Source organism: Rhynchophorus ferrugineus, unplaced genomic scaffold (genome assembly GCF_030347505.1).
Source record: "Rhynchophorus ferrugineus isolate W39M unplaced genomic scaffold, kcgeb_rfMv2 rfM2, whole genome shotgun sequence".
Classification (NCBI taxonomy): domain Eukaryota; kingdom Metazoa; phylum Arthropoda; class Insecta; order Coleoptera; family Curculionidae; genus Rhynchophorus; species Rhynchophorus ferrugineus.
Window position 1 is genome coordinate 40,958,292 of NW_027472581.1, and position 22,563 is coordinate 40,980,854.

The window sequence follows — 22,563 nt, forward strand, 5'->3', positions numbered from 1 at the left end:
TTAAACTGACGCGAAAGACCTGGAGCAGTCTTCTTGGACCTAACCAAAGTCTTTGACAAGATCTACATGATGACCTAACAGCTCTTATCAAATAATTTCTGTTAGGACCCTCGTTCCAGGTGGCGATTAAAAATATTTTCTATAGTCTGGCACCCGTTTTATTTAACATTTTTCTTTCATATATCCCTGGAAGGCCACAAGTTGAGGCAGCTTTTTACACTGACGACACTGCTTACTTTACTTCTTCAAGAGTAGCACCGCACATCCAAGGCAGACTCCAAAAATAACTCTATGAAAGGGTTCAGTTCATTTCTGGAGATTGTAAATTAACCCATAGAAAACCCATCTTCTTTCACAAGAAACGCTTTGCACCGAGCATTTTGCGTCTTAAAATCGAGAACGCCGAAATACCATGGTTAGAAGAAACCAGCTATCTCGATTTTAACATCGACCGCTAGTTTAGATGAAACTCCCAGATTCAAATGTCCTTCCTGAAAGGTAAAGTTATTTCCAATTTGCTGTTCTCGCTCATCAACAGGGCCAGCCGGCTTCCTCTCTCAAAAAAATATCTCCTGTACAAGATGCTGGTTCGTCAGTTCGGTTAGTCGTTCCATATGGCTCTAGTGTTTATTTCAAATACCGTCTATCTCAATAGCCAAATGGAACGTCTTCAAGTTTTTCAGAACAAAATTCTCAGGAGAACAACCAATTCCCCCTGGTTCGTCAGGAATCAAATTCATAGGAAACAGACGTCCCCCAAGTTTATGATTTTATATCCGAACTCTACTCAAGATATTACTCCACGCTTTGTCTCTCAGGCAATATGAGCTGGCCGATATTTTAGGTCAATAACCCGTTCTGCTCTTCGTGGTCGACACCGTCCCATCGTGCTCTAACTCCAAATTGTCTCAACCTTCTTCCGCGAACAGTTAACTTGGGTACCGCGAGTTGCATGGTGTGATAATGACACCATGTCCTTGCCTGACCCTTGTGGCTCTTAACCGTGTTATCGGTTACCGCCACTCTCTTTGCTATCAGTAAGAAATATTAGTTAGGGACATAGGATCAACTGATAAGGTAGGGTTTAGTGGGCAGCCGAGAGGCAGTCTCCACGTAACCAGTCCAACTCGCTTATTCTTGCGAGTCTCCCCGACCAGGTATTCGTAACAGGATTCCCCTTCCCGGTTTTAGGCGAAAAAAAAACAGGCCAACCTTCTAATTTCTTCTTTGACTGTTGAGATTCCTCAATATCAATGCAATCCTTCATTGCATATATTTTAGGATAGGTTCTCTGCCTTACACAATACCCTGTTGTAATATTTGTACACTTACAGTTATATTGGTTTTAGTACCTCGATTAACCCCCTTTGAACCCCATTTTAATATGGTTCTGTTATTTTATTTTGATATCGTATATCATACCTAAATATTTGACACTATTACTTAATGCTGCCGTAGTTTCTTGTAAACCATTTCTGGTTCTTGCCCACTGCTAATAGTGTTGTATAATCTACCAACGTGGCCATAGTAATTCACTTCACTTTTGGTATATCACTATAAAGGATGAGTTCCAAGATGCTCCCTTGCATGCCGATTTTATTCAGTTTAGTATTCATTTATCCAACTGTTTAATTTTATATATATATATATATATATATATATATATATATATATATATATATATATAAATGTATGTTCGCTGATTTCTCCGTCAATTATGGGTGGTCCCATTGAAACCAAATCAGGATCTGTTGGGGAAAATGGGGGAAATTGAGGGAAACCCCCAATTTTCAACGAAACCAAACTATTTTTGGTTTTTTGATTGAAACAACCTGCCTTTCTTATCTATCGGACAAATAAAACTGTATTTTTTGGAATAATATCGATCAGTTTGCGCTACACCTACAAAAATTTAAAGTATATTTGATTTTCTTCCACCGAATGTTCAGTGATGTTCGTTAATTTTTGGACTTGGTTGGGAGTCGTACCTGCTAAATTGGGTATGTAAGATTTAATAACTTAATTCAGTTACTTCCCATGCTTCAATCGTGCTGTACATGTTTACATATAAAAGTGTTTTATATATTGACCATAAAGTATTCCGTTGTATCGCACATTGTGTGACTGTTTATTCGGTTTCAACATGAACATCAACCCGCTCTTATTAGAGGATACTATAGTAAAATAAGCCCCAAATTCGATATTATATCAACATTACTATCAAGATATAAAGTAAATCAACTTTAGCTCGATAGCTTAAATATTTAAAAATCGTCTTGCGTTAATGTGTTTGTTTTATCGAAAAGTTCTCAAAATTGCAGCTGAAGGTATCCCTTTCCCTTTTCAGTCCATAAATAATCTGATATTTCCTCTATATTTATATTAACTAGTTTTGTTAATTAAATGTTCAAATATTTACTTGGAAATGATAGTTTTCTAGACGAAATTAGCGATAATTGCATCATTATTTGGGATTGTTCAATATAATAACAGTTATTTTTAACTAAAAGCTTTCTCAATAATTTGCATAACATTTTCCGTAAATTAATGAAATCGTTCGTTTCTATAGGCACCAAGGCCCCGTAGGATGCTTAATTTATAATGTAATCGAAATAAGTATCCCACAGTGCCTAAACTAATGCAAGGGTAACTTTCTTTATGGTCTTTGAAGAGATCCTTTTTGCCTACAGCTTTAAACCATTAGATTTCCCACATTACCATTACAATTTCCAGTGCCTTAACTTTTCCATTAAAAGCCAGCTTGCGAGTTTTCCCACTATTTACTTATGGGTCTTAACTAAAACAATGGCACATATTACGTAAAACAGAATAATTTGTTTTCTTTTACTATTAGGAACTACTTTACTATTTGGTTCAATGAAACAACAGCTATAGTTCAACGCGGCTTTTCTAAAGTTCCCTCTCTTACCAAGTGATAGTCTTGCGAGCATACATCTTTTAGTATTATACCTCTAATTATTTTCTAATTTTGTCTTAATTGCATTTTATTCTTGCCGTTATCCTGTGTAACCGATCTAGCCTGCCAAAGTCGCCTGACAGAGTCGTCCAGTTGTTAAAGGCATGCAGAATTCTTCAAAACAGATCTGAAAGAGGTTATAAACCGGCAAACGTATGTCAAAACCAAATTGAGTTGATCCGGCAACATTGCGACGTTACGTAACATAAGAAACAGTACATACAACAAAATTATAATCTAAATAAAATAATTAAACAAAAATACTGTTATCAAATATAATTTGTTAACATGAAGTACACTATATCTGCAATGAATTATTAATAAATGTTATGACTAATAAAACCTAATCAATTGTTTTTTCAACGTGTACCTTTTGCTATACCAAAAATGCTTATCTCTCTAAGAATTTTACTGGCAAGAGGGGGCCTCCATTATCTCGTTGCTGTTGAAGTAACTGATTAGGGACTCAATCTGCTCTGTCTGCCTACTGCATTTTCAGTTAGAGTAATAATGAGCAGCGGTTTGAAATTTATCAAAACAAGCAAAACATTAAAATAATCATTTCCCGATTATAACCCCTAGTCACCATTGTTTCAAAGAATTTTCAACATTTGACAAGAGGACGAACTTCGCAGACTAGTTCGGTTCGAACTTATCAGAAAGCATTGTGTCTCTTATATATTCTAGACCTAGAATAAAATGAGAAGGATAATATTGTATAGTTCTAAAACGAATTTACAAAATGCGACAGACAATACATTAAGCATCTTGATGTCGTTTGTACAAAACTGGATAGATTGTTAACTAGTTTATATTGTTTGATTTAATACACTAACCAATTAATATGTATTCAGTTATAAACGAGAAATGTTATAAAAATTTATGTAGAAGATATTACGATTTTTTGTAATAACATAGGAAAGATCAAAGGAGGTGGTACCAAAGAATACTCCTGTTTCCTGTAATTAACACTTATTAATAGCGCACCAAATGCGTGTGACTGCGACTGGTCTTTAATTTATATTAATTTATACCATTCAAAATATCTATTAACAATGACAAATTACTTTTGGTTCCAATGTATACTAATAAACCCTAAGTACCCCCATACATTTATGAATCTGCATTTATTGGAATTAAATATATAATTGAATCAGTCGCGGAACTGCTCGATCAATTATGGTGAGTTAATACGGACTGGGTCCCTTCCAATTGAACGAAATTAGGTTTAAGGCATCTTACTTCAATATGCTTTCGAGTTCTTATTGATTATAAACAGAATTGAATGCAGTTTACTCATTATAATGCTTAGTATGTGAGATAAGCCTCTAGTTATTAAAAATATAGTTTTCAAAGGCATACAAATTTGAAATATATCCATATATAGGCAAAATGGTTATAGAAAATTTGAATAAAGTTCGTATGTGTAATAAACATTATTAGTTACATAATATATGTACTTTCTTATTTTTAAAGTTAATACACAGTATACAGAAAATTAATATCTTCAATTAATTTGAAATAAAATGTGTATAAAATGGCATGCACGCGTTTTAAAAATTGCCTGACAACCTATCACTATACCATATCGGAATGTATAGTGGGGAAATCCTGGTTTAAAAAAGTCATTTAGGACAGATGGAATGGTGTATATAACTTAATCATTTATTATAAAACAAAAAAAATCAGTACGGTTAGTTAAATTTAATATAAAACCATTATGATGCACAACCTCTATATCTAATAAAAAATATTCCGATACCGGGAATCGAACCCGAGCCTCCTGGGTGAAAGCCAGGTATCCTAGCCACCAGACCATATCGGAGTGTATAGTGAGGAAACCCTGGTTTGAAGATGTCAATTAGAACTGAACAAGCGGTTTATACAGTTGAATAACAAATTCTTATTAAAATGTTATTAAACCATATAAACCGCTTGTGCTGTTCTAGTTGACATCTTCAAACAAGGGCTTCCTCATTATACACTCCGATATGCTCTAGTGCCTAGTATACCTGGCTCTCACCCAGGAGGCTCGGGTTCGATTCCCGCTATCGGAATATTCTTTTATTTGAAACCGCGAATGTGTAACGCAACGGATTTATATTAATTTTAAGTAACCATACGGAATTGTTTATTTTTATTAAAAATTTATTAAACCATATAAACCGCTTGTGCTGTTCTAATTGACATCTTCAAACAAGGGTTTCCTCACTATACACTCCGATATGGTCTAGTGGCTAGGATACCTGGCTCTCACCCAGGAGGCTCTGGTTCGATTCCCGGTATAGGAATATTTTTTTTAATTTGGAACCGCGAATGTGTAACGCAAAGGATTTATATTAATTTTAAGTAATCGTACGGATTTGTTCATTTTTATTTAAAAAATATTAAACCATATAAACCGCTTGTGCTGTTCTAATTGATATCTTCAAACAAGGGTTTACTCACTATACACTCCGATATGGTCTAGTGTCTAGGATACCTGGCTTTCACGCAGGAGGCTCGGGTTCGATTCCTCGTACTGGAATATTTTTTTTAATTTGGAACCGCGAATGTGTAACGCAAAGGATTTATATTAATTTTAAGTAATCGTACGGATTTGTTCATTTTTGTTTAAAAAATATTAAACCATATAAACCGCTTGTGCTGTTCTAGTTGACATCTTCAAACCAGGGTTTACTCACTATACACTCCGATATGGTCTAGTGGCTAGGATACCTGGCTTTCACCCAGTAGGCTCGGGTTCGATTCCCGGTATCGGAATATCTTTTCATTTTGAACCCCGAATGTGTAACGCAACGGATTTATATTAATTTTAAGTAACCGTACGGATTTGTTTATTTTTCTTAAAAAAAAATTAAACCGTATAAACCGCTTGTGCTCTTCTAATAGACATCTTCAAACCAGGGTTTTCTCACCATACACTCCGATATGGTCTAGTGGCTAGGATACCTGGCTTTCACCCAGGAGGCTCGGGTTCGATTCCCGGTATCGGAATATTTTTTTTAAGTTTGGAACCGCGAATGTGTAACACAATGGATATATATTAATTTTAAGTAACCGTACGGATTTGTTCAATTTTATTTAAAAAATATTAAACCATATAAACTGCTTGTGCTGTTCTAGTTGACATCTTCAAACAAGGGTTTCCTCATTATGCACTCCGATATGGTCTAGTGGCTAGGATACCTGGCTTTCACCCAGGAGGCTCGGATGCGATTCCCGGTATCGGAATATTTTTTCATTTGGAACCCCGAATGTGTAACGCAACGGATTTATATTAACTTTAAGTAACCATACGGAATTGTTTATTTTTATTAAAAATGTATTAAACCATATAAACCGCTTGTGCTGTTCTAATTGAGATCTTCAAACAAGGGTTTCCTCACTACACACTCCGATATGGTCTTGTGGCTAGGATACCTGGCTCTCACCCAGGAGGCTCGGGTTCGATTCCCGGTATCGGAATATTCTTTTATTTGGAACCGCGAATGTGTAACGCAACGGATTTATAGTAATTTTAAGTAACCGTACGGATTTGTTTATTTTTATTAAAAAGATATTAAACCATATAAACCGCTTGTATTGTTCTAATTGAGATCTTCAAACGAGGGTTTTCTCACTATACACTCCGACATGGTTTAGTGGCTAGGATACCTGGCTCTCACCCAGGAGGCTCGGGTTCGATTCCCGGTATCGGAATATTCTTTTATTTGGAACCGCGAATGTGTAACGCAACGGATTTATAGTAATTTTAAGTGACCGTACGGATTTGTTTATTTATATTAAAAAGATATTAAACCATATAAACCGCTTGTATTGTTCTAATTGAGATCTTCAAACGAGGGTTTTCTCACTATACCCTCCGATATGGTCTAGTGACTAGGATACCTGGCTCTCACCCAGGAAGCTCGGGTGCGATTCCCGGTATCGGAATATTTTTTCATTTGGAACCCCGAATGTGTAACGCGACGGATTTATATTAATTTTAAGTAACCGTACGGATTTGTTAATTTTTATTAAAAAATATTAAACCATATAAACCGCTTGTGCTGTTCTAGTTGACATCTTCAAACAAGGGTTTCCTCACTATACACTCCGATATGGTCTAGTAGCTAGAATACCTGGCTTTCACCCAGGAGGCTCGGCTTCGATTCGCGGTATCGGAATATTTTGTTTTTAAATTGGAACCGCGAATGTGTAACGCAAATGATTTATATTAATTTTAAGTAACAGTACGGATTTGTTTTTTTTATTACTAAACTATATAAACCGCTAGTGCTGTTTTAATTGACATCTTAAAACCAGGGTTTGCTCACTATACACTCCGATATGGTCTAATGGCTAGGATACCTGGCTCTCACCCAGGAGGCTCGGGTTCGATTCCCGGTATCGGAATATTCTTTTATTTGAAACCGCGAATGTGTAACGCAAGGGATTTATAGTAATTTTAAGTAACCGTACGGATTTGTTTATTTTTATTAAAAAGATATTAAACCATATAAACCGCTTGTACTGTTCTAATTGAGATCTTCGAACGAGGGTTTGCTCACTATACACTCCGATATGGTCTAATGGCTAGGATACATGGCTCTCACCCAGGAGGCTCGGGTTCGATTCCCGGTATCGGAATATTCTTTTATTTGGAACCGCGAATGTGTAACGCAACGGATTTATAGTAATTTTAAGTAACCGTACGGATTTGTTTATTTTTATTAAAAAAATATTAAACCATATAAACCGCTTGTGCTGTTCTAATTGACATCTTCAAACAAGGGTTTACTCACTATACACTCCGATATGGTCTAGTGTCTAGGATACCTGGCTTTCACGCAGGAGGCTCGGGTTCGATTCCTGGTACTGGAATATTTTTTTTAATTTGGAACCGCGAATGTGTAACGCAAAGGATTTATATTAATTTTAAGTAATCGTACGGATTTGTTCATTTTTGTTTAAAAAATATTAAACCATATAAACCGCTTGTGCTGTTCTAGTTGACATCTTCAAACCAGGGTTTACTCACTATACACTCCGATATGGTCTAGTGGCTAGGATACCTGGCTTTCACCCAGTAGGCTCGGGTTCGATTCCCGGTATCGGAATATTTTTTCATTTTGAACCCCGAATGTGTAACGCAACGGATTTATATTAATTTTAAGTAACCGTACGGATTTGTTTATTTTTATTAAAAAAATATTAAACCGTATAAACCGCTTGTGCTGTTCTAATAGACATCTTCAAACCAGGGTTTTCTCACCATACACTCCGATATGGTCTAGTGGCTAGGATACCTGGCTTTCACCCAGGAGGCTCGGGTTCGATTCCCGGTATCGGAATATTTTTTTTAAGTTTGGAACCGCGAATGTGTAACACAATGGATATATATTAATTTTAAGTAACCGTACGGATTTGTTCAATTTTATTTAAAAAATATTAAACCATATAAACCGCTTGTGCTGTTCTAGTTGACATCTTCAAACAAGGGTTTCCTCATTATGCACTCCGATATGGTCTAGTGGCTAGGATACCTGGCTCTCACCCAGGAGGCTCGGGTTCGATTCCCGGTATCGGAATATTTTTTCATTTGGAACCCCGAATGTGTAACGCAACGGATTTATATTAACTTTAAGTAACCATACGGAATTGTTTATTTTTATTAAAAATGTATTAAACCATATAAACCGCTTGTGCTGTTCTAATTGAGATCTTCAAACAAGGGTTTCCTCACTACACACTCCGATATGGTCTTGTGGCTAGGATACCTGGCTCTCACCCAGGAGGCTCGGGTTCGATTCCCGGTATCGGAATATTCTTTTATTTGGAACCGCGAATGTGTAACGCAACGGATTTATAGTAATTTTAAGTAACCGTACGGATTTGTTTATTTTTATTAAAAAGATATTAAACCATATAAACCGCTTGTATTGTTCTAATTGAGATCTTCAAACGAGGGTTTTCTCACTATACACTCCGACATGGTTTAGTGGCCAGGATACCTGGCTCTCACCCAGGAGGCTCGGGTTCGATTCCCGGTATCGGAATATTCTTTTATTTGGAACCGCGAATGTGTAACGCAACGGATTTATAGTAATTTTAAGTAACCGTACGGATTTGTTTATTTATATTAAAAAGATATTAAACCATATAAACCGCTTGTATTGTTCTAATTGAGATCTTCAAACGAGGGTTTTCTCACTATAACCTCCGATATGGTCTAGTGACTAGGATACCTGGCTCTCACCCAGGAAGCTCGGGTGCGATTCCCGGTATCGGAATATTTTTTCATTTGGAACCCCGAATGTGTAACGCGACGGATTTATATTAATTTTAAGTAACCGTACGGATTTGTTAATTTTTATTAAAAAATATTAAACCATATAAACCGCTTGTGCTGTTCTAGTTGACATCTTCAAACAAGGGTTTCCTCACTATACACTCCGATATGGTCTAGTAGCTAGAATACCTGGCTTTCACCCAGGAGGCTCGGCTTCGATTTGCGGTATCGGAATATTTTGTTTTTAAATTGGAACCGCGAATGTGTAACGCAAATGATTTATATTAATTTTAAGTAACAGTACGGATTTGTTTTTTTTATTACTAAACTATATAAACCGCTAGTGCTGTTTTAATTGACATCTTAAAACCAGGGCTTGCTCACTATACACTCCGATATGGTCTAATGGCTAGGATACCTGGCTCTCACCCAGGAGGCTCGGGTTCGATTCCCGGTATCGGAATATTCTTTTATTTGAAACCGCGAATGTGTAACGCAAGGGATTTATAGTAATTTTAAGTAACCGTACGGATTTGTTTATTTTTATTAAAAAGATATTAAACCATATAAACCGCTTGTACTGTTCTAATTGAGATCTTCGAACGAGGGTTTGCTCACTATACACTCCGATATGGTCTAATGGCTAGGATACATGGCTCTCACCCAGGAGGCTCGGGTTCGATTCCCGGTATCGGAATATTCTTTTATTTGGAACCGCGAATGTTTAACGCAACGGATTTATAGTAATTTTAAGTAACCGTACGGATTTGTTTATTTTTATTAAAAAAATATTAAACCATATAAACCGCTTGTGCTGTTCTAGTTGACATCTTCAAACAAGGGTTTCCTCATTATTTTTATTAAAAATTTATTAAACCATATAAACCGCTTGTGCTGTTCTAATTGACATCTTCAAACAAGGGTTTCCTCACTATAAACTCCGATATGGTCTAGTGGCTAGGATACATGGCTCTCACCCAGGAGGCTCTGGTTCGATTCCCGGTATCGGAATATTTTTGTTAATTTGGAACCGCGAATGTGTAACGCAAAGGATTTATATTAATTTTAAGTAATCGTACAGATTTGTTCATTTTTATTAAAAAAATATTAAACCATATAAACCGCTTGTGCTGTTCTAGTTGACATCTTCAAACAAGGGTTTAATCATTATTTTTATTAAAAATTTATTAAACCATATAAACCGCTTGTGCTGTTCTAATTGACATCTTCAAACAAGGGTTTCCTCACTATACACTCCGATATGGTCTAGTGGCTAGGATACCTGGCTCTCACCCAGGAGGCTCTGGTTCGATTCCCGGTATCGGAATATTTTTTTAAATTTGGAACCGCGAATGTGTAACGCAAAGGATTTATATTAATTTTAAGTAATCGTACGGATTTGTTCATTTTTATTTAAAAAATATTAAACCATATAAACCGCTTGTGCTGTTCTAATTGACATCTTCAAACAAGGGTTTACTCACTAAACACCCCGATATGGTCTAGTGTCTAGGATACCTGGCTTTCACCCAGGAGGCTCGGGTTCGATTCCTGGTACCGGAATATTTTTTTTAAGTTTGGAACCGCGAATGTGTAACGCAATGGATTTATATTAATTTTAAGTAACCGTACGGATTTGTTCAATTTTATTTAAAAAATATTAAACCATATAAACCGCTTGTGCTGTTCTAGTTGACATCTTCAAACAAGGGTTTCCTCATTATGCACTCCGATATGGTCTAGTGGCTAGGATACCTGGCTCTCACCCAGGAGGCTCGGGTTCGATTCCCGGTATCGGAATATTTTTTCATTTGGAACCCCGAATGTGTAACGCAACGGATTTATATTAATTTTAAGTATCCGTACAGATTTTTTTATTTTTATAAAAAAAATATTAAACCGTATAATCCGCTTGTGCTGTTCTAATTGACATCTTCAAACCAGGGTATACTCACTATACACTCCGATATGGTCTAGTGGCTAGGATACCTGGCTTTCACCCAGGAGGCTCGGGTTCGATTCCCGGTATCGGATTATTTTTTTTAAGTTTGGAACCGCGAATGTGTAACGCAATGGATTTATATTAATTTTAAGTAACCGTACGGATTTGTTCAATTTTATTTAAAAAATATTAAACCATATAAACCGCTTGTGCTGTTCTAGTTGACATCTTCAAACCAGGGTTTACTCACTATACACTCCGATATGGTCTAGTGGCTAGGATACCTGGCTTTCACCCAGGAGGCTCGGGTTCGATTCCCGGTATCGGAATATTTTTTTAAAGTTTGGAACCGCGAATGTGTAACGCAATGGATTTATATTAATTTTAAGTAACCGTACGGATTTGTTCATTTTTATTAAAAAAATATTAAACCATATAAACCGCTTGTGCTGTTCTAGTTGACATCTTCAAACAAAGGTTTCCTCACTATACACTCCGATATGGTCTAGTGGCTAGGATACCTGGCTCTCACCCAGGAGGCTCTGGTTCGATTCCCGGTATCGGAATATTTTTTTAAATTTGGAACCGCGAATGTGTAACGCAAAGGATTTATATTAATTTTAAGTAATCGTACGGATTTGTTCATTTTTATTTAAAAAATATTAAACCATATAAACCGCTTGTGCTGTTCTAATTGACATCTTCAAACAAGGGTTTACTCACTATACACTCCGATATGGTCTAGTGTCTAGAATACCTGGCTTTCACCCAGGAGGCTCGGGTTCGATTCCTGGTACCGGAATATTTTTTTTAAGTTTGGAACCGCGAATGTGTAACGCAATGGATTTATATTAATTTTAAGTAACCGTACGGATTTGTTCAATTTTATATAAAAAATATTAAACCATATAAACCGCTTGTGCTGTTCTAGTTGACATCTTCAAACAAGGGTTTCCTCATTATGCACTCCGATATGGTCTAGTGGCTAGGATACCTGGCTCTCACCCAGGAGGCTCGGGTTCGATTCCCGGTATCGGAATATTTTTTTAAAGTTTGGAACCGCGAATGTGTAACGCAATGGATTTATATTAATTTTAAGTAACCGTACGGATTTGTTCATTTTTATTAAAAAAATATTAAACCATATAAACCGCTTGTGCTGTTCTAGTTGACATCTTCAAACAAGGGTTTCCTCACTATACACTCCGATATGGTCTAGTGGCTAGGATACCTGGCTCTCACCCAGGAGGCTCTGGTTCGATTCCCGGTATCGGAATATTTTTTTAAATTTGGAACCGCGAATGTGTAACGCAATGGATTTATATTAATTTTAAGTAACCGTACGGATTTGTTCAATTTTATTTAAAAAATATTAAACCATATAAACCGCTTGTGCTGTTCTAGTTGACATCTTCAAACAAGGGTTTCCTCATTATGCACTCCGATATGGTCTAGTGGCTAGGATACCTGGCTCTCACCCAGGAGGCTCGGGTTCGATTCCCGGTATCGGAATAGTTTTTCATTTGGAACCCCGAATGTGTAACGCAACGGATTTATATTAATTTTAAGTAACCGTACAGATTTTTTTATTTTTATAAAAAAAATATTAAACCGTATAATCCGCTTGTGCTGTTCTAATTGACATCTTCAAACCAGGGTATACTCACTATACACTCCGATATGGTCTAGTGGCTAGGATACCTGGCTTTCACCCAGGAGGCTCGGGTTCGATTCCCGGTATCGGAATATTTTTTTTAAGTTTGGAACCGCGAATGTGTAACGCAATGGATTTATATTAATTTTAAGTAACCGTACGGAGTTGTTCAATTTTATTTAAAAAATATTAAACCATATAAACCGCTTGTGCTGTTCTAGTTGACATCTTCAAACCAGGGTTTACTCACTATACACTCCGATATGGTCTAGTGGCTAGGATACCTGGCTTTCACCCAGGAGGCTCGGGTTCGATTCCCGGTATCGGAATATTTTTTCATTTGGAACCCCGAATGTGTAACGCAACGGATTTATATTAATTTTAAGTAACCGTACGGATTTGTTTATTTTTATTAAAAAAATATTAATCCGTATAAACCGCTTGTGCTGTTCTAATAGACATCTTCAAACCAGGGTTTACTCACCATACACTCCGATATGGTCTAGTGGCTAGGATACCTGGCTTTCACCCAGGAGGCTCGGGTTCGATTCCCGGTATCGGAATATTTTTTTAAAGTTTGGAACCGCGAATGTGTAACGCAATGGATTTATATTAATTTTAAGTAACCGTACGGATTTGTTCAATTTTATTTAAAAAATATTAAACCATATAAACCGCTTGTGCTGTTCTAGTTGACATCTTCAAACCAGGGTTTACTCACTATACACTCCGATATGGTCTAGTGGCTAGGATACCTGGCTTTCACCCAGGAGGCTCGGGTTCGATTCCCGGTATCGGAATATTTTTTTAAAGTTTGGAACCGCGAATGTGTAACGCAATGGATTTATATTAATTTTAAGTAACCGTACGGATTTGTTCATTTTTATTAAAAAAATATTAAACCATATAAACCGCTTGTGCTGTTCTAGTTGACATCTTCAAACAAAGGTTTCCTCACTATACACTCCGATATGGTCTAGTGGCTAGGATACCTGGCTCTCACCCAGGAGGCTCTGGTTCGATTCCCGGTATCGGAATATTTTTTTAAATTTGGAACCGCGAATGTGTAACGCAAAGGATTTATATTAATTTTAAGTAATCGTACGGATTTGTTCATTTTTATTTAAAAAATATTAAACCATATAAACCGCTTGTGCTGTTCTAATTGACATCTTCAAACAAGGGTTTACTCACTATACACTCCGATATGGTCTAGTGTCTAGGATACCTGGCTTTCACCCAGGAGGCTCGGGTTCGATTCCTGGTACCGGAATATTTTTTTTAAGTTTGGAACCGCGAATGTGTAACGCAATGGATTTATATTAATTTTAAGTAACCGTACGGATTTGTTCAATTTTATTTAAAAAATATTAAACCATATAAACCGCTTGTGCTGTTCTAGTTGACATCTTCAAACAAGGGTTTCCTCATTATGCACTCCGATATGGTCTAGTGGCTAGGATACCTGGCTCTCACCCAGGAGGCTCGGGTTCGATTCCCGGTATCGGAATATTTTTTTAAAGTTTGGAACCGCGAATGTGTAACGCAATGGATTTATATTAATTTTAAGTAACCGTACGGATTTGTTCATTTTTATTAAAAAAATATTAAACCATATAAACCGCTTGTGCTGTTCTAGTTGACATCTTCAAACAAGGGTTTCCTCACTATACACTCCGATATGGTCTAGTGGCTAGGATACCTGGCTCTCACCCAGGAGGCTCGGGTTCGATTCCCGGTATCGGAATATTTTTTCATTTGGAACCCCGAATGTGTAACGCAACGGATTTATATTAATTTTAAGTAACCGTACAGATTTTTTTATTTTTATTAAAAAAATATTAAACCGTATAATCCGCTTGTGCTGTTCTAATTGACATCTTCAAACCAGGGTTTACTCACTATACACTCCGATATGGTCTAGTGGCTAGGATACCTGGCTTTCACCCAGGAGGCTCGGGTTCGATTCCCGGTATCGGAATATTTTTTCATTTGGAACCCCGAATGTGTAACGCAACGGATTTATATTAATTTTAAGTAACCGTACGGATTTGTTTATTTTTATTAAAAAAATATTAAACCGTATAAACCGCTTGTGCTGTTCTAATAGACATCTTCAAACCAGGGTTTACTCACCATACACTCCGATATGGTCTAGTGGCTAGGATACCTGGCTTTCACCCAAGAGGCTCGGGTTCGATTCCCGGTATCGGAATATTTTTTTAAAGTTTGGAACCGCGAATGTGTAACGCAATGGATTTATATTAATTTTAAGTAACCGTACGGATTTGTTCAATTTTATTTAAAAAATATTAAACCATATAAACCGCTTGTGCTGTTCTAGTTGACATCTTCAAACAAGGGTTTCCTCATTATGCACTCCGATATGGTCTAGTGGCTAGGATACCTGGCTCTCACCCAGGAGGCTCGGGTTCGATTCCCGGTATCGGAATATTTTTTCATTTGGAACCCCGAATGTGTAACGCAACGGATTTATATTAATTTTAAGTAACCGTACAGATTTTTTTATTTTTATAAAAAAAATATTAAACCGTATAATCCGCTTGTGCTGTTCTAATTGACATCTTCAAACCAGGGTATACTCACTATACACTCCGATATGGTCTAGTGGCTACGATACCTGGCTTTCACCCAGGAGGCTCGGGTGCGATTCCCGGTATCGGAATATTCTTTTATTTGGAACCGCGAATGTGTAACGCAACGGATTTATATTAATTTTATGTAACCGTGCAGATTTGTTTATTTTCATTGAAAATTTATTAAACCATATAAACCGCCAGTGCTTTTCCAATTGACATCTTCAAACTATGTTTTACTCACTTTACACTCCGATATGGTCTTGTGGCTAGGATACCTGGCTTTCACCCAGGAGGCTCGGGTTCGATTCCCGGTATCGGAATATTTTTTTTTTAATTTGGGACCGCGAATGTGTAACGCAATGGATTTATATTAATTTTAAGTAACCGTACGGATTTGTTCATTTTTATTAAAAAAATATTAAACCCTATAAACCGCTTGTGCTGTTCTAGTTGACAACTTCAAACAAGGGTTTCCTCATTATGCACTCCGATATGGTCTATTGGCTAGGATACCTGGCTCTCACCCAGGAGGGTCGGGTGCGATTCCCGGTATCGGAATATTCTTTTATTTGGAACCGCGAATGTGTAACGCAACGGATTTATATTAATTTTAAGTAACCGTACAGATTTGTTTATTTTTATTGAAAATTTATTAAACCATATAAACCGCCAGTGCTCTTCCAATTGACATCTTCAAACTATGTTTTACTCACTATACACTCCGATATGGTCTAGTGGCTAGGATACCTGGCTTTCACCCAGGAGGCTCGGGTTCGATTCCCGGTATCGGAATATTTTTTCATTTGGAACCCCGAATGTGTAACGCAATGGATTTATATTAATTTTAAGTAACCGTACAGATTTGTTTATTTTCATTGAAAATTTATTAAACCATATAAACCGCCAGTGCTCTTCCAATTGACATCTTCAAACTATGTTTTACTCACTATACACTCCGATATGGTCTAGTGGCTAGGATACCTGGCTTTCACCCAGGAGGTTCGGATGCGATTCCCGGTATCCGAATATTCTTTTATTTGGAACCGCGAATGTGTAACGCAACGGATTTATATTAATTTTAAGTAACCGTACAGATTTGTTTATTTTCATTGAAAATTTATTAAACCATATAAACCGCCAGTGCTCTTCCAATTGACATCTTCAAACTATGTTTTACTCACTATACTCTCCGATATAGTCTAGTGGCTAGGATAACCTGGCTTTCATCCAGGAGGCTCGGGTACTATTCCCTGTATCGGAATATTTTTTTTTAATTTGGAGCCGCGAATGAGTAACGCAAAGGATTTATATCAATTTTAAGTTACCGTATGCATTTGTTTATTTTTATTAAAAAAATATTAAAGCGTATAAACCGCTTGTGCTGTTCTAGTTGACATCTTCAAACAAGGGTTTCCTCAATATGCACTCCGATATGGTCTAGTGGCTAGGATACCTGGCTTTCACCCAGGAGGCTCGGGTTCGATTCCCGGTATCGGAATATTTTTTTTAAGTTTGGAACCGCGAATGTGTAACGCAATGGATTTATATTAATTTTAAGTAACCGTACGGATTTGTTCAATTTTATTTAAAAAATATTTAACCATATAAACCGCTTGTGCTGTTCTAGTTGACATCTTCAAACAAGGGTTTCCTCAATATGCACTCCGATATGGTCTAGTGGCTAGGATACCTGGCTCTCACCCAGGAGGCTCGGGTTCGATTCCCGGTATCGGAATATTTTTTCATTTGGAACCCCGAATGTGTAACGCAACGGATTTATATTAATTTTAAGTAACCGTACAGATTTTTTTATTTTTATAAAAAAAATATTAAACCGTATAATCCGCTTGTGCTGTTCTAATTGACATCTTCTAACCAGGGTTTACTCACCATACACTCCGATATGGTCTAGTGGCTAGGATACCTGGCTTTCACCCAGGAGGCTCGGGTGCGATTCCCGGTATCGGAATATTCTTTTATTTGGAACCGCGAATGTGTAACGCAACGGATTTATATTAATTTTAAGTAACCGTGCAAATTTGTTTATTTTCATTGAAAATTTATTAAACCATATAAACCGCCAGTGCTTTTCCAATTGACATCTTCAAACTATGTTTTACTCACTATACACTCCGATATAGTCTAGTGGCTAGGATACCTGGCTTTCACCCAGGAGGCTCGGGTTCGATTCCCGGTATCGGAATATTTTTTCATTTGGAACCCCGAATGTGTAACGCAACGGATTTATATTAATTTTAAGTAACCGTACAGATTTGTTTATTTTCATTGAAAATTTATTAAACCATATAAACCGCCAGTGCTCTTCCAATTGACATCTTCAAACTATGTCTTACTCACTATACACTCCGATATGGTCTAGTGGCTAGGATACCTGGCTTTCACCCAGGAGGCTCGGATGCGATTCCCGGTATCCGAATATTCTTTTATTTGGAACCGCGAATGTGTAACGCAACGGATTTATATTAATTTTAAGTAACCGTACAGATTTGTTTATTTTCATTGAAAATTTATTAAACCATATAAACCGCCAGTGCTCTTCCAATTGACATCTTCAAACTATGTTTTACTCACTATACACTCCGATATGGTCTAGTGGCTAGGATACCTGGCTTTCACCCAGGAGGCTCGGGTTCGATTCCCGGTATCGGAATATTTTTTTTAAATTTGGAACCCTGAATGTGTAACGCAATGGATTTATATTAATTTTAAGTAACCGTACGGATTTGTTCATTTTTATTAAAAAAATATTAAACCGTATAAACCGCTTGTGCTGTTTTAATTGACATCTTCAAACGAGGGTTTCGTCACTATACACTCCGATATGGTCTAGTGGCTAGGATACCTGGCTTTCACCCAGGAGGCTCGGGTACGATTCCCGGTATCGGAATATTTTTTTTTAATTTGGAACCGCGAATGTGTAACGCAATGGATTTATATTAATTTTAAGTAACCGTACAGATTTGTTTATTTTCATTGAAAATTTATTAAACCATATAAACCGCCAGTGCTCTTCCAATTGACATCTTTAAACTATGTTTTACTCACTATACACTCCGATATGGTCTAGTGGCTAGGATACCTGGCTTTCACCCAGGAGGCTCGGATGCGATTCCCGGTATCCGAATATTCTTTTATTTGGAACCGCGAATGTGTAACGCAACGGATTTATATTAATTTTAAGTAACCGTACAGATTTGTTTATTTTCATTGAAAATTTATTAAACCATATAAACCGCCAGTGCTCTTCCAATTGACATCTTCAAACTATGTTTTACTCACTATACACTCCGATATGGTCTAGTGGCTAGGATACCTGGCTTTCACCCAGGAGGCTCGGATGCGATTCCCGGTATCCGAATATTCTTTTATTTGGAACCGCGGATGTGTAACGCAACGGATTTATATTAATTTTAAGTAACCGTACAGATTTGTTTATTTTCATTGAAAATTTATTAAACCATATAAACCGCCAGTGCTCTTCCAATTGACATCTTCAAACTATGTTTTACTCACTATACACTCCGATATGGTCTAGTGGCTAGGATACCTGGCTTTCACCCAGGAGGCTCGGATGCGATTCCCGGTATCCTAATATTCTTTTATTTGGAACCGCGGATGTGTAACGCAACGGATTTATATTAATTTTATGTAACCGTACAGATTTGTTTATTTTCATTGAAAATTTATTAAACCATATAAACCGCCAGTGCTCTTCCAATTGACATCTTCAAACTATGTTTTACTCACTATACACTCCGATATGGTCTAGTGGCTAGGATACCTGGCTTTCACCCAGGAGGCTCGGGTTCGATTCCCGGTATCGGAATATTTTTTTTAAATTTGGAACCGCGAGTGTGTAACGCAATGGATTTATATTAATTTTAAGTAACCGTACGGATTTGTTCATTTATATTAAAAAAATATTAAACCGTATAAACCGCTTGTGCTGTTTTAATTGACATCTTCAAACGAGGGTTTCGCCACTATACACTACAATATGGTCTAGTAGCTAGGATACCTGGCTTTCACCCAGGAGGCTCGGGTTCGATTCCCGGTATGGGAATATTTTTTTTAAATTTGGAACCGCGAATGTGTAACGCAATGGATTTATATTAATTTTAGGTAACCGTACAGATTTGTTTATTTTCATTGAAAATTTATTAAACCATATAAACCGCCAGTGCTCTTCCAATTGACATCTTCAAACTATGTTTTACTCACTATACACTCCGATATGGTCTAGTGGCTAGGATACCTGGCTTTCACCCAGGAGGCTCGGGTTCGATTCCCGGTATCGGAATATTTTTTTTAAATTTGGAACCGCGAGTGTGTAACGCAATGGATTTATATTAATTTTAAGTAACCGTACGGATTTGTTCATTTATATTAAAAAAATATTAAACCGTATAAACCGCTTGTGCTGTTTTAATTGACATCTTCAAACGAGGGTTTCGCCACTATACACTACAATATGGTCTAGTAGCTAGGATACCTGGCTTTCACCCAGGAGGCTCGGGTTCGATTCCCGGTATCGGAATATTTTTTTTTAATTTGAAACCGCAAATGTGTAACGCAATGGATTTATATTAATTTTAAGTAACCGTACAGATTTGTTTATTTTCATTGAAAATTTATTAAACCATATAAACCGCCAGTGCTCTTCCAATTGACATCTTCAAACTATGTTTTACTCACTATACACTCCGATATGGTCTAGTGGCTAGGATACCTGGCTTTCACCCAGGAGGCTCGGGTTCGATTCCCGGTATCGGAATATTTTTTTTTAATTTGGAACCGCGAGTGTGTAACGCAATGGATTTATATTAATTTTAAGTAACCGTACAGATTTGTTTATTTTCATTGAAAATTTATTAAACCATATAAACCGCCAGTGCTCTTCCAATTGACATCTTCAAACTATGTTTTACTCACTATACACTCCGATATGGTCTAGTGGCTAGGATACCTGGCTTTCACCCAGGAGGCTCGGATGCGATTCCCGGTATCCGAATATTCTTTTATTTGGAACCGCGGATGTGTAACGCAACGGATTTATATTAATTTTAAGTAACCGTACAGATTTGTTTATTTTCATTGAAAATTTATTAAACCATATAAACCGCCAGTGCTCTTCCAATTGACATCTTCAAACTATGTTTTACTCACTATACACTCCGATATGGTCTAGCGGCTAGGATACCTGGCTTTCACCCAGGAGGCTCGGGTTCGATTCCCGGTATCGGAATATTTTTTTTAAATTTGGAACCGCGAGTGTGTAACGCAATGGATTTATATTAATTTTAAGTAACCGTACGGATTTGTTCATTTATATTAAAAAAATATTAAACCGTATAAACCGCTTGTGCTGTTTTAATTGACATCTTCAAACGAGGGTTTCGCCACTATACACTACAATATGGTCTAGTAGCTAGGATACCTGGCTTTCACCCAGGAGGCTCGGGTTCGATTCCCGGTATCGGAATATTTTTTTTAAATTTGGAACCGCGAATGTGTAACGCAATGGATTTATATTAATTTTAAGTAACCGTACAGATTTGTTTATTTTCATTGAAAATTTATTAAACCATATAAACCGCCAGTGCTCTTCCAATTGACATCTTCAAACTATGTTTTACTCACTATACACTCCGATATGGTCTAGTGGCTAGGATACCTGGCTTTCACCCAGGAGGCTCGGGTTCGATTCCCGGTATCGAAAAATATTTTTTAAAAATTGGAACCGCGAATGTGTAACGCAATGGATTTATATTAATTTTATGTAACGGTACGGATTTGTTTTTTTTTTAATTATTAAACTATATAAACCGCTTGTGCTCTTCCAATTGACATCTTCAAACCAGGGTTTCCTCATTATGCACTCCGATATGGTCTAGTGGCTTGGATACCTGGCTCCCACCCAGGAGGCTCCTGTTCGATTCCCGGTATCAGAATATTTTTATTTGGAACCGCGAATGTGTAACCCAACGGATTTATATTAATTTTAAGTAACCGTACAGATTTGTTTATTTTTATTGAAAATTTATTAAACCATATAAACCGCTTGTGCTGTTTTAATTGACATCTTCAAATTATGGTTTTCTCACTATACATTCCGATATGGTCTAGTGGCTAGGATACCTGGCTTTCACCCAGGAGGCTCGGTTTCGATTCGCGGCATCGGAATTTTTTTTTAAATTTGGAACCGCGAATGTGTAACGCAAACTATTTATATTATTTTTAAGTAACCGTACAGATTTGTTTATTTTTATTGAAAATTTATTAAACCATATAAACCGCTTGTGCTGTTTTAATTGACATCTTCAAATTATGGTTTTCTCACTAAACACTCCGATATGGTCTAGTGGCTAGGATACCTGGCTTTCACCCAGGAGGCTCGGGTTCGATTCCCGGTATCGGAATATATTTTTTTTAATTTGGAACCGCGAATGTGTAACGCAAAGGATTTATATTAATTTTAAGTAACCGTACGGATTTGCTTTTTTTTATTATTAAACTATATAAACCGCTAGTGCTGTTTCAATTGACATCTTAAAACCAGGGTTTGCTCACTATACACTCCGATATGGTCTAATGGCTAGGGTACCTGGCTCTCACCCAGGATGCTCGGGTTCCATTCCCGGTATCGGAATATTCTTTTATTTGGAACCGTGAATGTGTAACGCAACGGATTTATATTAATTTTAAGTAATCGTACGGATTTGTTTATTTTTATTAAAAAAATATTAAATCATATAAACCGTTTGTGCTATTTTAGTTGACATCTTCAAACAAGGGTTTCCTCATTATACACTCCGATATGGTCTAGTGGCTAGGATACCTGGCTCTCACCCAGGAGGCTCGGGTTCGATTCCCGGTATCGGAATATTTTTTTTTAATTTGAAACCGCGAATGTGTAACACAAAGGATTTATATTAATTTTAAGTAACCGTACGGATTTGTTTTTTATTATTATTAAACTATATAAACCGCTAGTGCTGTTTTAATTGACATCTTAAAACCAGGGTTTGCTCACTATACACTCCGATATGCTCTAGTGGCTAGGATACCTGGCTGTCACCCCGGAGGCTCGGGTTT

At 36.9% G+C, this 22,563-nt stretch overlaps 42 non-coding genes across 42 annotated transcripts; 41 read left to right on the forward strand and 1 right to left on the reverse strand.

Moving 5' to 3' along the window:
• Positions 1 to 4,730: 4,730 nt before the first annotated feature.
• Positions 4,731 to 4,802, reverse strand: TRNAE-UUC (transfer RNA glutamic acid (anticodon UUC)). The gene has a single exon. It is a non-coding gene; the product is annotated as a tRNA-Glu (tRNA).
• Positions 4,803 to 5,902: 1,100 nt separating this feature from the next.
• TRNAE-UUC (transfer RNA glutamic acid (anticodon UUC)) lies at positions 5,903 to 5,974 on the forward strand. The gene has a single exon. It is a non-coding gene; the product is annotated as a tRNA-Glu (tRNA).
• A 399-nt stretch (positions 5,975 to 6,373) lies between these two features.
• TRNAE-CUC (transfer RNA glutamic acid (anticodon CUC)) lies at positions 6,374 to 6,445 on the forward strand. The gene has a single exon. It is a non-coding gene; the product is annotated as a tRNA-Glu (tRNA).
• A 162-nt stretch (positions 6,446 to 6,607) lies between these two features.
• TRNAE-CUC (transfer RNA glutamic acid (anticodon CUC)) lies at positions 6,608 to 6,679 on the forward strand. Its single transcript has one exon. It is a non-coding gene; the product is annotated as a tRNA-Glu (tRNA).
• A 624-nt stretch (positions 6,680 to 7,303) lies between these two features.
• On the forward strand, positions 7,304 to 7,375 carry TRNAE-CUC (transfer RNA glutamic acid (anticodon CUC)). The gene has a single exon. It is a non-coding gene; the product is annotated as a tRNA-Glu (tRNA).
• A 162-nt stretch (positions 7,376 to 7,537) lies between these two features.
• Positions 7,538 to 7,609, forward strand: TRNAE-CUC (transfer RNA glutamic acid (anticodon CUC)). Its single transcript has one exon. It is a non-coding gene; the product is annotated as a tRNA-Glu (tRNA).
• A 632-nt stretch (positions 7,610 to 8,241) lies between these two features.
• On the forward strand, positions 8,242 to 8,313 carry TRNAE-UUC (transfer RNA glutamic acid (anticodon UUC)). Its single transcript has one exon. It is a non-coding gene; the product is annotated as a tRNA-Glu (tRNA).
• A 165-nt stretch (positions 8,314 to 8,478) lies between these two features.
• On the forward strand, positions 8,479 to 8,550 carry TRNAE-CUC (transfer RNA glutamic acid (anticodon CUC)). Its single transcript has one exon. It is a non-coding gene; the product is annotated as a tRNA-Glu (tRNA).
• Positions 8,551 to 8,712: 162 nt separating this feature from the next.
• Positions 8,713 to 8,784, forward strand: TRNAE-CUC (transfer RNA glutamic acid (anticodon CUC)). Its single transcript has one exon. It is a non-coding gene; the product is annotated as a tRNA-Glu (tRNA).
• A 162-nt stretch (positions 8,785 to 8,946) lies between these two features.
• On the forward strand, positions 8,947 to 9,018 carry TRNAE-CUC (transfer RNA glutamic acid (anticodon CUC)). The gene has a single exon. It is a non-coding gene; the product is annotated as a tRNA-Glu (tRNA).
• Positions 9,019 to 9,642: 624 nt separating this feature from the next.
• TRNAE-CUC (transfer RNA glutamic acid (anticodon CUC)) lies at positions 9,643 to 9,714 on the forward strand. Its single transcript has one exon. It is a non-coding gene; the product is annotated as a tRNA-Glu (tRNA).
• A 162-nt stretch (positions 9,715 to 9,876) lies between these two features.
• On the forward strand, positions 9,877 to 9,948 carry TRNAE-CUC (transfer RNA glutamic acid (anticodon CUC)). The gene has a single exon. It is a non-coding gene; the product is annotated as a tRNA-Glu (tRNA).
• A 558-nt stretch (positions 9,949 to 10,506) lies between these two features.
• On the forward strand, positions 10,507 to 10,578 carry TRNAE-CUC (transfer RNA glutamic acid (anticodon CUC)). The gene has a single exon. It is a non-coding gene; the product is annotated as a tRNA-Glu (tRNA).
• Positions 10,579 to 10,979: 401 nt separating this feature from the next.
• Positions 10,980 to 11,051, forward strand: TRNAE-CUC (transfer RNA glutamic acid (anticodon CUC)). Its single transcript has one exon. It is a non-coding gene; the product is annotated as a tRNA-Glu (tRNA).
• A 162-nt stretch (positions 11,052 to 11,213) lies between these two features.
• On the forward strand, positions 11,214 to 11,285 carry TRNAE-UUC (transfer RNA glutamic acid (anticodon UUC)). The gene has a single exon. It is a non-coding gene; the product is annotated as a tRNA-Glu (tRNA).
• Positions 11,286 to 11,450: 165 nt separating this feature from the next.
• On the forward strand, positions 11,451 to 11,522 carry TRNAE-UUC (transfer RNA glutamic acid (anticodon UUC)). Its single transcript has one exon. It is a non-coding gene; the product is annotated as a tRNA-Glu (tRNA).
• Positions 11,523 to 11,687: 165 nt separating this feature from the next.
• Positions 11,688 to 11,759, forward strand: TRNAE-CUC (transfer RNA glutamic acid (anticodon CUC)). Its single transcript has one exon. It is a non-coding gene; the product is annotated as a tRNA-Glu (tRNA).
• A 401-nt stretch (positions 11,760 to 12,160) lies between these two features.
• Positions 12,161 to 12,232, forward strand: TRNAE-CUC (transfer RNA glutamic acid (anticodon CUC)). The gene has a single exon. It is a non-coding gene; the product is annotated as a tRNA-Glu (tRNA).
• Positions 12,233 to 12,397: 165 nt separating this feature from the next.
• On the forward strand, positions 12,398 to 12,469 carry TRNAE-CUC (transfer RNA glutamic acid (anticodon CUC)). The gene has a single exon. It is a non-coding gene; the product is annotated as a tRNA-Glu (tRNA).
• A 164-nt stretch (positions 12,470 to 12,633) lies between these two features.
• TRNAE-CUC (transfer RNA glutamic acid (anticodon CUC)) lies at positions 12,634 to 12,705 on the forward strand. Its single transcript has one exon. It is a non-coding gene; the product is annotated as a tRNA-Glu (tRNA).
• A 162-nt stretch (positions 12,706 to 12,867) lies between these two features.
• Positions 12,868 to 12,939, forward strand: TRNAE-UUC (transfer RNA glutamic acid (anticodon UUC)). Its single transcript has one exon. It is a non-coding gene; the product is annotated as a tRNA-Glu (tRNA).
• Positions 12,940 to 13,104: 165 nt separating this feature from the next.
• TRNAE-UUC (transfer RNA glutamic acid (anticodon UUC)) lies at positions 13,105 to 13,176 on the forward strand. The gene has a single exon. It is a non-coding gene; the product is annotated as a tRNA-Glu (tRNA).
• Positions 13,177 to 13,338: 162 nt separating this feature from the next.
• Positions 13,339 to 13,410, forward strand: TRNAE-UUC (transfer RNA glutamic acid (anticodon UUC)). The gene has a single exon. It is a non-coding gene; the product is annotated as a tRNA-Glu (tRNA).
• Positions 13,411 to 13,575: 165 nt separating this feature from the next.
• TRNAE-UUC (transfer RNA glutamic acid (anticodon UUC)) lies at positions 13,576 to 13,647 on the forward strand. Its single transcript has one exon. It is a non-coding gene; the product is annotated as a tRNA-Glu (tRNA).
• A 165-nt stretch (positions 13,648 to 13,812) lies between these two features.
• On the forward strand, positions 13,813 to 13,884 carry TRNAE-CUC (transfer RNA glutamic acid (anticodon CUC)). The gene has a single exon. It is a non-coding gene; the product is annotated as a tRNA-Glu (tRNA).
• Positions 13,885 to 14,285: 401 nt separating this feature from the next.
• Positions 14,286 to 14,357, forward strand: TRNAE-CUC (transfer RNA glutamic acid (anticodon CUC)). Its single transcript has one exon. It is a non-coding gene; the product is annotated as a tRNA-Glu (tRNA).
• Positions 14,358 to 14,522: 165 nt separating this feature from the next.
• Positions 14,523 to 14,594, forward strand: TRNAE-CUC (transfer RNA glutamic acid (anticodon CUC)). The gene has a single exon. It is a non-coding gene; the product is annotated as a tRNA-Glu (tRNA).
• A 162-nt stretch (positions 14,595 to 14,756) lies between these two features.
• On the forward strand, positions 14,757 to 14,828 carry TRNAE-UUC (transfer RNA glutamic acid (anticodon UUC)). The gene has a single exon. It is a non-coding gene; the product is annotated as a tRNA-Glu (tRNA).
• Positions 14,829 to 14,990: 162 nt separating this feature from the next.
• On the forward strand, positions 14,991 to 15,062 carry TRNAE-UUC (transfer RNA glutamic acid (anticodon UUC)). The gene has a single exon. It is a non-coding gene; the product is annotated as a tRNA-Glu (tRNA).
• Positions 15,063 to 15,227: 165 nt separating this feature from the next.
• Positions 15,228 to 15,299, forward strand: TRNAE-CUC (transfer RNA glutamic acid (anticodon CUC)). The gene has a single exon. It is a non-coding gene; the product is annotated as a tRNA-Glu (tRNA).
• An 868-nt stretch (positions 15,300 to 16,167) lies between these two features.
• TRNAE-UUC (transfer RNA glutamic acid (anticodon UUC)) lies at positions 16,168 to 16,239 on the forward strand. Its single transcript has one exon. It is a non-coding gene; the product is annotated as a tRNA-Glu (tRNA).
• A 634-nt stretch (positions 16,240 to 16,873) lies between these two features.
• TRNAE-UUC (transfer RNA glutamic acid (anticodon UUC)) lies at positions 16,874 to 16,945 on the forward strand. Its single transcript has one exon. It is a non-coding gene; the product is annotated as a tRNA-Glu (tRNA).
• A 165-nt stretch (positions 16,946 to 17,110) lies between these two features.
• On the forward strand, positions 17,111 to 17,182 carry TRNAE-CUC (transfer RNA glutamic acid (anticodon CUC)). Its single transcript has one exon. It is a non-coding gene; the product is annotated as a tRNA-Glu (tRNA).
• A 396-nt stretch (positions 17,183 to 17,578) lies between these two features.
• Positions 17,579 to 17,650, forward strand: TRNAE-UUC (transfer RNA glutamic acid (anticodon UUC)). Its single transcript has one exon. It is a non-coding gene; the product is annotated as a tRNA-Glu (tRNA).
• A 396-nt stretch (positions 17,651 to 18,046) lies between these two features.
• TRNAE-UUC (transfer RNA glutamic acid (anticodon UUC)) lies at positions 18,047 to 18,118 on the forward strand. The gene has a single exon. It is a non-coding gene; the product is annotated as a tRNA-Glu (tRNA).
• Positions 18,119 to 19,222: 1,104 nt separating this feature from the next.
• Positions 19,223 to 19,294, forward strand: TRNAE-UUC (transfer RNA glutamic acid (anticodon UUC)). The gene has a single exon. It is a non-coding gene; the product is annotated as a tRNA-Glu (tRNA).
• A 402-nt stretch (positions 19,295 to 19,696) lies between these two features.
• Positions 19,697 to 19,768, forward strand: TRNAE-UUC (transfer RNA glutamic acid (anticodon UUC)). The gene has a single exon. It is a non-coding gene; the product is annotated as a tRNA-Glu (tRNA).
• A 402-nt stretch (positions 19,769 to 20,170) lies between these two features.
• Positions 20,171 to 20,242, forward strand: TRNAE-UUC (transfer RNA glutamic acid (anticodon UUC)). Its single transcript has one exon. It is a non-coding gene; the product is annotated as a tRNA-Glu (tRNA).
• A 399-nt stretch (positions 20,243 to 20,641) lies between these two features.
• TRNAE-UUC (transfer RNA glutamic acid (anticodon UUC)) lies at positions 20,642 to 20,713 on the forward strand. Its single transcript has one exon. It is a non-coding gene; the product is annotated as a tRNA-Glu (tRNA).
• A 402-nt stretch (positions 20,714 to 21,115) lies between these two features.
• Positions 21,116 to 21,187, forward strand: TRNAE-UUC (transfer RNA glutamic acid (anticodon UUC)). Its single transcript has one exon. It is a non-coding gene; the product is annotated as a tRNA-Glu (tRNA).
• Positions 21,188 to 21,815: 628 nt separating this feature from the next.
• On the forward strand, positions 21,816 to 21,887 carry TRNAE-UUC (transfer RNA glutamic acid (anticodon UUC)). The gene has a single exon. It is a non-coding gene; the product is annotated as a tRNA-Glu (tRNA).
• A 392-nt stretch (positions 21,888 to 22,279) lies between these two features.
• On the forward strand, positions 22,280 to 22,351 carry TRNAE-CUC (transfer RNA glutamic acid (anticodon CUC)). Its single transcript has one exon. It is a non-coding gene; the product is annotated as a tRNA-Glu (tRNA).
• Positions 22,352 to 22,563: the final 212 nt, after the last annotated feature.